Source organism: Nomascus leucogenys, chromosome 16, assembly GCF_006542625.1.
Source record: "Nomascus leucogenys isolate Asia chromosome 16, Asia_NLE_v1, whole genome shotgun sequence".
Taxonomy (NCBI): domain Eukaryota; kingdom Metazoa; phylum Chordata; class Mammalia; order Primates; family Hylobatidae; genus Nomascus; species Nomascus leucogenys.
In genome coordinates this window covers 44,967,891-44,983,449 of record NC_044396.1, presented here as the reverse complement: position 1 = coordinate 44,983,449, position 15,559 = coordinate 44,967,891, and positions in this window count along the sequence as shown.

Sequence of the window (15,559 nt, the reverse complement as noted above, 5' to 3'; positions counted from 1 at the left end):
ACCTAGACAAATCAACAAGAAACTAAAAACACAAAATACAAAAAAAAAGAGTCTAAATACATCCCAAGAAATAATACAGGGTACTCATAAAGGAATAACAGCTAGACAGACAGATTTCTCCTAAACAAGAAGAGCAAAATTCTGAAACTATTGTATAACAACTTCACAGTACCAAAACAATAAAAAACAAAAAGACCCTCAACCTAGAACGATTTATCCAGAATAAGCAGCTTATAAAGAGGAGGACCCCAAAAAAGGATAATTTTGTATAGGTAAAAATGAAGATAATTTCTAAAAATTATATTATAACTAAATAAAATTATAATTAAAATTCTTTAGAAATATGAAAGATAGAAGAAATTATCATGTTTAAGTACATTCATTTTGTTTTTAAAAAGTAGATATTAATGTCTTATTAAAATATAGTGTTAACAAGATGAATTAAAAACTTAAACATAAGACCTGAAATTATAAAATCCTAGAAGAAAACCTAGGAAAAACTTTCTGGACATTAGCCCAAGCAAAGAAGGTATGATGAAGACCCCAAAAGCAAATGCAACAAAGACAAAAATAAAGAAATGGGATGTAATTAAGGACTCTGCATGGCATAAGAAATAATCAACAGAGTAAACAGACAACTTACAGAATGAGAGAAAATATTTGCAGGTTGGGTGCGATGGCTCATATCTGAAATCCCAGAACTTTTGGAGGCCAAGACAGGTGGATCGCTTGAGGTCAGGAGGTTGAGACCAACCTGGCCAACATGGTGAAACCCCATATCTACTAAAAATACAAAAATTAGCTGGGCCTGGTGGCATGCGCCTATAATCCCAGCTACTCCGGGGGCTGAGGCAGGAGAATCGCTTGAACTTGGGAGGAGGAGGTTGCAGTGAGCCGATATCACACCACTGACCTCCAGCCTGGGTGACATAGTGAGACTCCATCTCAAAAAAAAAAAAAAAAGAAAATATTTGCAAATTATGCCTCTGACAAAGGACTAATATCCAAACTCTACGAGGAACTTAAACAACTCAACAAGAAAAAAACAACTCCATTAAAATCTAGGCAAAGGACATGAACGGACATTTCTCACGAGAAGAAATTCATGCAGCCAACAATCAGATGAAAAAATGCTCAATATCATCAGAGAAATGCAGATTAAAACCACAATGAAATACCATCTTACACCAGTCAGAATGGCTATTATTAAAAAGTCAAAACACAACAGATGTTGGCGTGGATGCAGAGAAAAGGAAATACTTATACATTGTTGGTGGAAATGTAAATTAGTTCAACCTTTATGGAAAACAGTATGGAGATTTTTCAAATAACTAAAAATAGAACTACCATTCAACCCAGCAATCCCACTACCAGGTATCTACCCAAAGGAAAAGAAATCATTGTACAAAAGACATCTGTACTCGTATGTTCATCACAGCACTATTCACAATAACAAAGTCATGGAACCAACCTTACTTAGTGTCTATCAAAGTTGGCTGGATAAAGAAAAATGTGGTACATACATATCATGGAATACTATGCAGCCATAAAAAAGAATGAAATAATGTCCTTTGCAGCAACATGGATGGAGCTGGAGGCCATTATCCTAAATGAAGTAACTCGGAAATAGTCAAATACTGTATGTTCTCACTTGTAAGTGGGGTCTAAACAATGGGCATGGGCATAAAGATGGAAATAATAGACACTGGGGACTCCAAAAGTGGGGAGGATGAGAGGAAGTTGAGGGTTGAAAAATTACCTATTGGGTACAATGTTCCCTATTTGAGTAATGGGTACACTAGAAGCCAGTTTTGCAATATACTTATGTAGCAAACACACACACATACTCCCAAACCTAAATTTTTTTAAATAAAGTATAGAGTTAAGATATCATATAACAATCATTAAAACTGAATGGTGGATAAAGTATTCTAGACGGATCCCTATTTTCTAATTTACTAGCCTTGTGAACTTGAGCAAGTCACTTCACCTCTTCAAATCTCCTTTATTTGTGAAAACAAGTTTGATAACCAGTTTGACCATAAACAATTAATACATTTCAACTTTTATTATAAATTCTGCTGGGAAGGTAATGTCAAATTACATTTATACTCATGGGTTCTGGAATTATATTGTTTGAGTTCAAATCCTGGCTCCATCCCATACTACTTATATGACTGTGGGCAAATTATTTAACCTCAAGTCACAGGTTTTTCTCCTGTAATATGAGAATGAGAGCTGTCATGAAGAATAAATGAGAAGGAAAAGCAATGTATCCACAGAAAGCGCATGGCATGGTGCTTGGTGCATACTAAGCATTTATAAAATATTGGTAATTGTTAGCCGGGCGCAGTGACTCACACCTATAATCCCAGCACTTTGGGAGGCAGAGCCGGTGGATCACTTGAGGCCAGCCTGACCAACGTGGTGAAATCCCATCTCTACTAAAAATACAAAATTAGCCAGGTGTGGTGGTACACACCTGTAATCCGAGCTACTTGGGAGGCTGAGGCAGGAGAATCACTTGAACCTGGGAGGCAGAGGTTGCAGTGAGCCAAGATCGCACCATTGCACTCCAGCCTGAGCAACAAGAGCAAAATTCCATCTCAAAAAATATATATATAGGTAATTGTTATCATTAATATTAATGTAGTAGCAGCGACAGTCATGGTAGCAATATTGCTCTATTTGGGAGACAACTTATAATTATTAACTGTGGAATGTCTTTGAAAAATGTTCTTGGCAAAAGTAATGTTCCCATTCCTGACTGGAGCTCATTATAAATACCCATCTTCTCTGAATACCACAAGGACCTTTGAAAAAGTGTTCTGAGTAAACTAAAAGTGCTCAGCATCCAGGAACATTCTAGATGGGGAACATTCTAGATGGGGAAAAAATTTTTCCCCCTGGAGGTTCCATTTAATTCATTTAAAATCTTTCTTGTGCCATTTTAACTGACAATCGGCATAATTAAAAACAACAAAACAAAAATTGCTGCCAATATTTCTAACATAAAAATTTTAAATGGCCTAACATTATGAACGTTATTTTACTTGAAGTGAACTTACTTTTTTTTTTTGAGACAGAGTCTCACTCTCTCGCACTGGCTGGAGTGCAGTGGCGTGATCTTGACTCACTGCAACCTCTGCCTCCCAGATTCAACTGATTCTCCTGCCTCAGCCTCCTGAGTAGCTGGGATTACAGGCGCCGGCACAACACTCAGCTAATTTTTTTTTTCTTTTTTCCGAGACAGAGTCTTGCTCTGTTGCCCAGACTGGAGTGCAGTGGCATGATCTTGACTCACTGCAACCTCTGCCTCCCGGGTTCAAGAGATTCTCTTGCCTCAGCCTCCCAAGTAGCTGGGATTACAGGTGCCCGCTACCACGCCCGGCTAATTTTTGTATTCTTAGTAGAGTCGGGAGTTTCACAGTGTTGGCCAGGCTGGTCTCAAACTCTTGACCACGTGATCTGCCCGCCTCGGCCTCCCAAAGTGCTGGGATTACAGGCGTGACCCACCATGCCTGGCCGTGAATTTACTTTCAAGAGGCTTTATATTATATAATGGATGTGCACTGGATTTGAAGTTAAAACCAAACCAAACATGCATATTTAAATGATTCTTCATCTACTGTATTAGCAAGAATATTGTGGCCCTGGACATCGCTGATTAATATTTAATCTCAATTTTCCTCAACTGTGAAAATAGAGACTTTAGAATCTGGCTTGTTTTACAAAGTTGTTATTGGATGTCAGCTGATAAAAACTTGGATTAAGTTGTAATTGAAATCATTGTACAAATTTAAGTTTTTCTTATTTTTAGAATGTGAGCTCACTTACCCATACAGATGCTGGTTCTTGAATTTTGTTTGTACTAATTGAAAAACAACTTATTTGGTTGGTTGACACATTTATCCCACTGGGGCCTGAATTCAGCTCTCTTTTAGGAGGGACAGTTTCAGAATACGCCATGAGGTGTCTGCGATGTAGATCCACGCTCTCTGCAAACAGGGCTGCGCCTCTGTAGCTGAGTCCTTTCACAGACTCCTTTAAGGAATTTCCACAGGCTTTCGCAGAGCTGTGCATGCTCCAAAATATACATTGACATGATAAACCACAGTGGATTTAAGTGTTTAAAATCAGAAATACAATTTTCAAAATAAGTACTTCAGTTGGCCGGTAGAGCAGTAATACCTGGATGCTGAATTGAATTTGTTTAGAATAAACCACAGAGTAAACTTTTTCATTTTAACATTTTGCAATGAAGCAAGGAAAAACAAAGGGAAAAATACAATTCCATGAAATGCTTCCTTCTTTCTACAATATGAAACAATTGCAACTCGTAGCCAACTTATGCAGCCAAGCCAGAAACCCTGAAGTCTCCATAAAAATGTTTAGATTCGAATTAAAATTAAATATGCTTTCTATGCCTCCAGCTCTGTCTGCTTCTTTCTGTCTTTCACTTGTTTCTTACATCTCCTGTAATCCCTTTCTGGTGCCCAGAAAATCTGCTGCAAAAGAATCCCCCAAGCTTGAAAAAAAATTGCAAAAACATTCAAGTGCCTATTTTTCCCTTATTTATTCTGTATTTTCCTGTCAGTGTTAAGAAACTTTCTCGTCCTTTGTTTATGTATAGTTCCTATATCACTGTCTAGTTGTCTCCATTGTTTTAATTTGGGTGGAATATTGTGAAATATTTTGATGTAAGCAGCATCTTGTGTGGCTGGGCTACCCAGAGTGAACTCCAGTGTTCTGTAGCGTGGAGGTGATTTTGTCTCATTCATTCCATTCACTCAGACATCACTGCCCCCAGCATATCCTGAGAAGTGATATATTGTTTTATTATTTTGGAAGCATTCAAGCCCCAACTTGGAGCGTCAGAGGCTAAAAACCCTGTTTAACTAGATAGGTGGTTCAGCGAACACTCACCCCATATCGTGTCTTCCAATCTGTGTGGTGTTCAGACGAAAGGCTGAGCTCACCCTGGGGGTAGCCCTGGGAAGGTCAGAGAACTTGGCACAAGGGCCCTTGCTCCTCTGTTTCTCCTAAATTGGTTCTCTAGTGAAGAGGTGGGAATTGGAAAACAGTACTCCCACTGTGGCATCAATTTATAACAGAGTAGAGGTTGGCAAATTCTCCCTGTGGCTTAGAGGGGCCCTCCACATTTAGAAACATGGACTCACTGTGCTTGCCTCTGTCAGAAATAAAGGTCCACCACTAAACAACATGGTTAGGATAGCATGGCCTCCAGCAGCCAGGACAACAAACGGAACATTTTCTAAAAGAGGGGAAAATGTTTCTTCCTTCTACCTAAGATTGCACTGCTCCAGTCTCACACAGGTATCTTATACCAGCCCCCTGATCCCAGCTCCAGGCTTGACCCTGAGTACACAGTGCAATGTCCTGGAGAAGTAAGAAATTGAGGCAATCATCTAGGAGCTTGGCATTATAATAGCAAAGGACTAACTGAATTTTCCACCTAGGACCTTAGAATCCCCTGTGCTAAGGGATTTTTCTTCAAAGATGTTTGGCATATTTTTTTTAACCTTGCAAGGATGCAACAGACAGCACAGCAGAGAAGGAGCTGTCTGCCAAAGATGTTTGGCATTCTATACATTCAAAATTGAAAGTATTTTTGAACTTCATGCACAGCCTTCATTTATTTTTTATATGACAATACACAAACTCACTCCCTGCTGTCTGTGGATTCAAAGTTCATTTCACTGTCTTTGTCCTGGCATCCCTAGAGTCCTTTGTTGCCTGAACCCTAGAAAGCTTTGACACTACTATTCACTGCTGCATTTTCATTACCTCAATAAACATTATTTCTAAGTTCCTTAAATGCCCACTCCTGCTCTCATAGGGACACTCATGTGACCTCTTTTATTAGCACATTCTAAAACCCAGGAGAGGTTCAATAGAGAAACAGTCAGATAGGATAGCAAGAAGCTAAGTCACCCATTTGGGTGGTAGCCAGGAAGGAACAAGCTTTGCTGCCCCTGCCGCTTGTCACGTTCAGTACAGTCACACTCCCTCCTCCCCAGAATCCCTTTATTCCCCACCCCTAACCCTCTAGGCACACACCTCCAGCCCCTCTTATCTTGCCTTATGGATCCTTTTGTTCACAGCATTTATAACTTCCTGATATTGTATCTAGTTCATTTATTGCGCTTATTGCAAATTGTCCATCTCTCTCCACTATCATATAGGTTCCATGAGGGTAGGGATCTTGCCTATTTTGTTCAGTTATGAACCTCCAGTTCCAAGGACAGTGTAACACATGGCAAGTACTCAATATTTATTGTACAAATGAACGAATGCTGAAAGATAGCTATGTCTCTAATGCTCAAGTCATTATGTATACCCCGCTCATCTCTAAATCTTTTCCTTGCTTGCTTTCCTCATTTCTAGGTGCAAAGCCTTGGCAAAATTTCAAATTAAACATTGTTCATGTCATTCTCCTCTCTCTCTTTTTTTTTTTTTTTTGAGACAGAGTCTTGCTCTGTCACCCAGGCTAGGGTGTAAGAGCACGATCTCGGCTCACCGCAACCTCTGCCTCCCAGGTTCAAGCGATTCTCCTGCCTCAGCCTCCTGAGTAGCTGGGATTACAGGCACCCGCCACCACGCCCAGCTAGTTTTTGTATTTTTAGTACAGACAGGGTTTCACCATGTTGGTCAGGCTGGTCTCGAACTCCTGACCTTGTGATCCACCTGCCTTGGCCTCCCAAAGGCTGGGATTACAGGTGTGAGCCACCGTGCCTGGCCTCTTCTCTCTTTTGTTACCTTCTTCCCACATTCCCCATTGCCCAGAACTTTTATTTAATCTAAACGCATCCTTTCCTTGTCCCACCCTAGCCTATATTCTTCAGAGTGCCCAATGTTTCATTATATGATGCAGTCCCTCTTTTGGTTACTCACCCCTTCTAAGAAATCCCATCCCACCATTTATTTTATAGTTTAGGAGGAAGGTCTCTATTCCAATTAATTGCTATAATATGCTCTGGCTATCTTTGGAAATATGTTACTGTCTTCTTGAAGATTAATGACTTGCAACACCATGCAATTTTATCGAGCTTGCCCTCTCCCTTAGAGATATCCAGATACTAAAATAACTATAATTAGTTTTGTAATCATTCAGCAATAACGAATTCTTACTCAAGACTAGGATGCAATTTTGAGAACATCAGGAGCTCAACAGCATGGCGGTTAGGGAATATTGATCTATTATTTCAGCAGATAAAAACCAAAATATAACCCCATTGTTTCAACAGAGATTTCATAAGTGTCTTTTTACTTTCCCTTCTCTTCAAAAGGTAGCAATAGAGAATAATAAAAGTAGCCAATATTTATTGGTGCTTCCTATGAACCAGTCACGGTGCTAAGTTTTTTACAGACATTGTCTTACTCAATATCCACAGGTCACTCTTTGAGGTTGGCATTTTACAGTTACAGAACTTAAGACTTTTAAATCTAAGAATGTATCCAAAGCTCCCAGTTAAAAATAAGTAAGGAGAATTATAAATCCAGCCAGCGAAGAGACCATGCCTCTCTAATCACCAGTGGCACACCTCCCATTGTATACCCTCTCTCCTCAGCTTTTCATATCTTCTCTTCCATCCCCATACAACAATTAAAAATAAATAAGCAAATAATTAATGAGATTTAAAAAGGAAACATAGGAAACTGACCCAAACACTAGTCTAACACCCTTGTACTAGGCATGAGAAGTCATAACGCTGAGAAGGCTGGAGATGTACAGCCTCAGCTTAGCAGGGTTGCAGGAGTATTCACCAGTCTGGGTTTTCTGCTGCAGTGGTGGTCCTTTGGTTTTGTTTTCCAGAGAGGGAGACAAATGCAATCTATTAAAGTTATGAAAGACATTCTTCGAAAGTAGGAATTATATACAGAAGCTGTCAAGGGTTTGGAATTCTGTTCTACAAGATGACATACATGTACATATGAAGTGAAAGAAACAGGGAGATGACACTCTGGTTGCCCAGGGTGTGTACCATAAATTCAAAACACCCCATGCCAGTCCACAACTCCCAAGTCTTTAAGGAGTCCACATATGTGTCAGGAAACTCCAGTACAAGAAAATGACAAAACCAGCCTACTTATCCGGGGGGGAGAAGTCCACTTTGCAGATGATCAAGTCTTTTTGCTTTATTCTTCCTTTTGACTTTATGACAAGGGGCATGTTATCATCTCTCACCAATGTCATCTCTCACTGTTATCAGAGGATAACAGTGGATGGGATGAGGATGTGATGAGGTTGGCAGGGTATACAGAATCAAACATTTTGAAAGACTTCTTAGAGTTCATGAGAAGGTTTAGTAGAGAATCAGTTATCCAATCAATGGTGTTTGTTAATTTGTAATTTTCTCCTACAGTATAAACATCCTCATTCACTTTTACATCTTCTACAGAAGCATTTTGTGTGTGCGTGTACCACTCAGTAAGTATGAAATGGTGAAATGAATAGTAATTTGAGTAAGAGTCACAGTCAGGAGCTGCAAAGGAAATGAACGACACTGAGCAGGTGGAGTTCACCACAGGAGAAACTGGGGACAGGGGGCAACACAGAACCCCGTTCAGTAGGCAGGTCACTTAAACTTTGTGAGTTTCCATCTTGCACCTACAAAGTAGGACAAATACTGATTTCATTGGGTTGTATTGCATCTTAAAGGTGATTATGTTTCTGACAATATCTTATAAACTGCAAAGGGCTGTGCAAATATGAAGGACCCCAGTGGTCTCTGCTTCTGCGTTTTCATGCAGGCCGTGACAGATAAAACCTATGTGTACAATGTGGGATAAAATGATAGACACCAACATATAATCATGTACAGAGCCATGTAGAGCTGTACTCAGCACTACAGCACAGGGAAGGTGGAAAGCCAGGAAGCTGCAGGTGAGGTTGAAGAGGTGCTTTAGGAACAGGACTAGGAGAGGCACAATTAGCACACAGATTTCAGTGGAAGTGAGAAGAGACTAGAGCAGTTCTTGAAGGAAATGAAGCATAGCTTTGGAAGCAAGAGAAAGGAGAGGACTTCTGGTTATAGTTACTGGGACCATCTGGCTGACAGTCAGCTTTACCTATATACGTCATGCTCTAAATGTTGATGGATGCTATTAAGTTTCTTCTCAATGATTTGGTACATAGGTCCAATTCCTTTTATAATCTCCCCACCTCCCCGCAATAAAATGTTTTTGTACTCCTTGCTTATTGGAAATTCCAGGTATATATTAAGGAACTATGATCGTGGTAGGATGTGAAGGAGAAGAAAATTATCGAGAGAGAACATTCTGGACCAAGTCATATAATAAAACTAAAAGTAAAGGAGTGAAATAAAAGAAAAAACAATTTGGCTTTTTGTAACTTTTCATAGGAGAGGTGGAGAAGTTTTTTAAATTGTCATTTTGGATTTTTGGGGGGTGAATGGGAGAGAAGTTTAAGAGGTGGCTGAGTAAGAAGAGTAAAGTAAGTAAGAAGTAGTAGTTGATATTATGGCTTTACCAGAGTCAATCAAGAATTAGCTGAGGCTTTTACTTATTACAAATACATCAAGTATCTATGTAGATGCATTTCAAATATTAATAATGTCTACTTGCACAACATGGGAACCTTCTTTGGGTTTCACAACAACCTATAGATTATTCTTTTAAATATATATTTCACAGAAGGAAAGGTGCTGAAGATGAAGCAAGCTACTCAAGACCATCCAGGTGATAAGAGGCAAGGCCAGAACTCACACCCAGATATTTGGACTCTGAATGCAACGTTCTTTCCACACCCTGCTGTGTTTTACTTCTGTGTGTGCAGCAGGATTTGTGGTTGAGATTCTGGCATGAGGATCTTCATGTTTATGGTAGATGAACTTTTATCCTCAGGACCTACTGCAATCCACAGCCCCCATCCTGTACTCAGTGAGCCATTCTCTTCTCTTGCAAGTGCCTCATCAGTCTCTATCACTTCCTCTCTTCCTGCTTAAACTTCCTTATATTATAACTGGCCCTGTTTCCTTCAGCCCACCAATACTGAAGTACGAGGCTTTGCAATGAACCTGATTTTCCTTTAGTTTCCTTTAGTTTCTTACCAGGACTGGTGGGAGGAATCTGAGTCTATCTCAAGCCTATTCATTTGTGGTCACTAAACAATGACAAAAGAAGCAGAAAATAGAGTGTACAGTCACCTAAAGTTTTTGTAGGTGAACAGTTTTTTAAATGTAATTTAAGAGTTTTCCTGGAAAAAAGCACGTGTTCTGAAACAGACTTTGCATTTCGTTGCACAATAGCACCATCCAGTTGTCAGAGGAAAAGCCCAGCAGCTCTGAGAGAAACCGTGGGCTCTGAATGGGGCAGGAGGCCTGGCTTCGGACCTCACCAACACCACATTTGAGACTTGCAGGGCTGTCACGTGCTGACGGACACAAGCAATGACAGACACCACTCATAATATGGAAGATTATGAGTGAAAATTGTTCTTGTGTTTATAACTGAAAAGCAAAACAAATCTGCCTCTTTTAGTCTCCTTTTTGGAATAAAGCAACTGATGCTTAAACTACATTTTATTCTTTTATTTTTCCTCTGCAAAATACAAACTGAAGGTGAAATAATTAGAGTGCATTTAGGTGACTTGATTTGCCTAATTTTACCACGTTCAGTAATGTACCCAGCTACCCAGAGTACACAAAGTAAATATTACAGTAGAGATGAGGGGGAATTAAGAGGAGGTGAGAAGAATTCTGACCTGGCATATGAGGAAGGACTTAGAGAGATTTCATATGAGGTGAGCCTGAACAGACAGGTGAAATTTTAACTGGAGCAGTCAAGAGATGGCCATTCAAGTTCAGAAAATAGGATACATCGGGAGTGGTGAGTGTGCATGGAAGGAATGCACAGGTTGAGCATCCCAAATTTGAAAATCTGAAATCTAAAATGTGCTGAAATCCCAAATTTGACGCTCATACAAAATGCTTATTAGAGCATACCAATTTCGGATTTTCAGATTTGGGATTCTCAACTGATAAGTATAATGCAAGTACTCCAAAATTTCTTTAAAAATCAAAATAAAAAACATTTCCAGTCCTAAGTATTTCAGATAAGGGATGCTCAGCCTGTAGTTAGATATTTTTATGTCTGTCTATCTAACTAAAATCTAAGGTCACTGAGGACATGGGCTGGGTCTTATGTGTCCAAAACCAAATCTCTTTCTAACTTCCTCAAGCTGCTCCCTTCATAAACGTGCCAGCTCTCAGAGGATTTTGTAAACCAAGGGAAGAAATGTGAACGTGTGCCTGAGGTGGTGAGCAAGTCTTGGGAATTTTTTCCCAAGAAGAGGAATTATTTCATTTGTGTTTTAGAAAGATTTGCCTGGCCATAGTATAGAGAAGGAATGGCGGTGGGAGGTCGGGGGTAAGATTTGATGGGAGAAAAGTTAAGACAGCTGCAGTATGATTCAGAATCACTGTAATAACCTGTCTGCCTCAATGCCTCTAGAGCTTTCTAAACACAAACTAGATTTGATCCTCTCCATCTCAAAATGCTTCATAGCTTTCTCTTGCATACAGAATAAGGTCTAAAATACCAAGCATGGCATTCAAGGCCCTTCATAATCTACACCCATTTTACCTTTCTAGACTTTTTCTCTTGCTACCTCCCTTCACACACCCTGGCTCCTGTAAGAACTCCTCCTCCAACATGCTATGTGTTTATTGCCCCTTTGTATTTATTGAGGCTCCCCTCTTAGAAGTTTGCTCTTATTCCTATTATGGTGCTCATTTCATTTTCCCTTACAGCAGAGTGGAATTCTTTGAGGGCCAGGATAGTGTTATCCATCCATGCTCCTCCACAATGTTAGCCTAGCATTTTGCACATTATAGACACCTGGCAAATATCTGTTGAGCAGAATTGAACGGTAACAGCAGTACTGGTACTTGGAGTCACTTAATATTTATTGAGCTCCAGAAATCATAAATAAAAAAACTGATCCACTTAATTACATTGAAATGTAAAACACTGTACAGAAATATCTTTACAAGGAAAAAATAAAGTTAAAAGACAAACTAGGGAAAACACATAGAATACATATGACAGAAAGGTAATTTCTTTGATAGACCAAGGGTCCCCAAATCATTCACACCAACATTTTTTAAATGGGCAAGGGAAAACCAATAACCTGCAATTCCATTTTTCACTGATTAGATTGGTAAGGATGAAAGTTTTAAAGTATCCAGTGGGACTGAGGGTGTCAGGTAAGAAACACTCACAGGCTTTGTTTATGAGCGTATAAACTGGTGTGGTCCTTTTTGGAGGCTAATTGATTTGCAGTATCTACACATTTTTAAATGCAGAAAGCTTTAACCTAGAAATTCCACTCTTAGAAATTTTACAGATAAAAACATGCACAGACAAAGACCCAAGAACAAAGATGTTGCAACCTTGTTTATAGCACACTCATCAACAGGAGATTGCTTCAATAATGGTATATCATAAAACAGAAACTGAAGCCACTGAAAGAAATAAAGTAAATCTATAATCACAGATAGAAAATCATTCCAAACTTAATATCACTTAATATCATTAAGTGAAAAAAGCAAGGTATCCTATAGCTCATGTACTATGATGTTCTTTTTATGTAATAGATAAGCTTTTATATGCATGGAAAATCTTGAAAATTCTTGACACGGGCTGCTTCTGGGGCAGATTTATTGTATACTGTATACCCTTTTGCATTGTTTGAACCTGCATGTTTTTCAGTGTGGTCAATTTTAAAAGCCACCACCTCCTCAAACACACACATTTGTTGACCATTTACTATATAATAGAAGCAGAGCAGGCATTATGGCTACAACCGTGAATGATATTATGTCCTCCAGGAGCTTACAGATACTAGATCTGATTCTCAAAAAGGAAAAAAAAAAAAAAAGATGCTTTTCCATGCTACAGACACAGTGCACCATCCTCCCCCAACCCACTGAGAATCTGTAATAAGACGGTTCCTGCAGGACAGAGATGCACATGAACACAGTAAAATGCCTTCTCTATATTTTGTTAGTTGATAATTGATATCAAAGGCTTGCCTGACGCCAAAATTTCTCATGGCACCCACTGACACAATTTATCAAATTAATTAGCTTCACCTCTCCCAAAGTAGAATCTTGGAAAGGGAGATAAATACAATAGAGGCAAATTTAACAGTGGTGATGAGAAAAACTCCCAAGACGGCCACTCAAAAGTGGTGCCATGAGATCTTGAACAACCAGGTTATAAGAAGAGTATACTGAAGTTTTCAGGGTAGGTGTAAAGAGGCAAACTAGGAATTAGGGAATTAGTGAAGACAAATTTTAAACTGAACAAGTTTTGCCTGGACAGAGTCATTACATATATGTTAAGGATTTGCCGATTAAAAATCCCAAAACAATTAGTTTGTCATTGAAAGTACTTTATAAAAAACACACTTATAGAAACCAATCATCAAAGAGCTGTGCCATTACTACAAAGCTACAGTAATCAAGACAGTGTGGTGCTGGCATAAGGATAGACCTATACAGATCAATGGAATAGAATTTCAGGCCAGAAATAAACTCTCACATGTACAGTCAACAAATTTGCAACAAAGGTGCTAAGACAATTCAATGAAGAATAGTCTTTGTCAATAAACGGTGCTGGGAACACTAAATAGCCATATGCAGAAGAATGAAGCCTGACTCCTACCTCATAATGTACAAAAATTAACTCAAAATATACAAAGACCTAAATGTAAGAGCTAAAACCATAACACTCTACGAAAAAAGGTGGAAATCTTTGTGACCTTGGATTAGGCAATGCTTTCTTAGATGATACCAAAAGCAACGAAAGATAATAAAAAATTGGAGTTCATCAAAATCAAAAACTTTTGTGCTTCAAAGTACACCATAAAGTGAAAATGCAACTCACGGAATGGGAGAAAAAAATTGCAAACCACATATCTGATAAGAAATTTGTATCTGGTATATATAGAACTCTTAAAACTCAGTAATTAAGACAACTCAATTTAAAAATGGGCAAGGGATCCAAATAAACATTTCTCCAAAGAAGAGATACAAACTGCCAATATACACATTAAATTTTGGTCAACATCATTAGCCATCAAGGAAATGCAAAGCCATAAGGAGATACCAGTTCACACCCACTAGGATGGCTGTAATTCAGAGCAGATAACAAGTGTTAATGAGGAAGTTGAGAAATTTGGAACTCTCATACACAGTGCAGCCACTTTGAAAAACTGTTTGTGCCTCAAAAGGTACCACCTGACCCAGCAATTCAACTCCTAGGTATATATCTTAAGGAGAAATTAGTGTCCACATAAAAACTTGTACAAAATGTTCAAAAAACAGCATGACTCATAATAGGCAAGAAGTGGAAATCCGAATACCCATCAGCTGATTCATGGATAAATAAAATGTGGTATAACCATACAATGGAATGCTAAAGCACTGATACATGGAACAACATAAATGAACCTTGAAAACATCAGGTTGTCAAAGAGGCCAGTCACAAAAGACCACATATTATATGATTCCATTTATATAAATGTCTATAAATAGGCAATAAGATAAACAGAAAGTAGATTACCAGTTGCCTAAGTGTTGAAGGTTGGCATTAGGAGAAAATGGGAGCCAGGCACGCAGATACTACTCCAGCTACTCAGGAGGCTGAGGCAGGAGGATGCCTTGAGGCCAGGAGCTAAAGGCTGCAGTAAGCTATGATGACGCCAACGCACTGAAGCCTGGGCAACAGAGTGAGATCTCATCTCTAAAAAATAAAATGAGCCAGGCGCGGTGGCTCACGCCTGTAATCCCAGCACTTTGGGAGGCTGAGGAGGGTGGATTACCTGAGGTCAGCAGTTCGAGACAGCCTGGCCAACATGGTGAAAGCCCGTCACTACTAAAAACACAAAAATTAGCCAGACGTGGTGGCTCATGCCTGTAATCCCAGGTACTTGGGAGTCTGAGGCACAAGAATCGCTTGAGCCTGGCAGGCAGAGGTTGCAGTGAGTCTAGATTGTGCCACTGCACTGCAGCCTGGGCGATACAGCAAGTCTCTCTCAAAAAAACATAAAATAAAAAGTAAAATGAAAAGGGGAGTGAGTGCTAACGGGTACAGGGTTTCAGTTTGGGGTAATGAAATTATTACTTTCTAAAATCGATTGTGGTGATAGCTGCACAACTTCATGAATATACAAGATCACTGAATTGCATACTTTAAAGAGTTGATATACATGACATATCTCAATAAGGCTGTTATCTTTTTAAAGTCTTTCAGGAAGTCAAGTAATAGACCTGTCTTTGTGTGGACTCCATATGCCACAGTCCTAGGAGGGAGGCTCTGGTGATCACTCGAACCCTGCAGGCTAGTTCTGCCCCCACATCCAGCTTTGGACTGAGCTACCCCTTGGTCCTGAGCATTTAAACATTTCTCCCTTGGGCCAGGTGCAGTGGCTCATGCCTGTAATACCAGCACTTTAGGAGGCTGAGGCAGGTGGATCACTTGAGGCCAGGAGTTTGAGACCAGCCTGGCA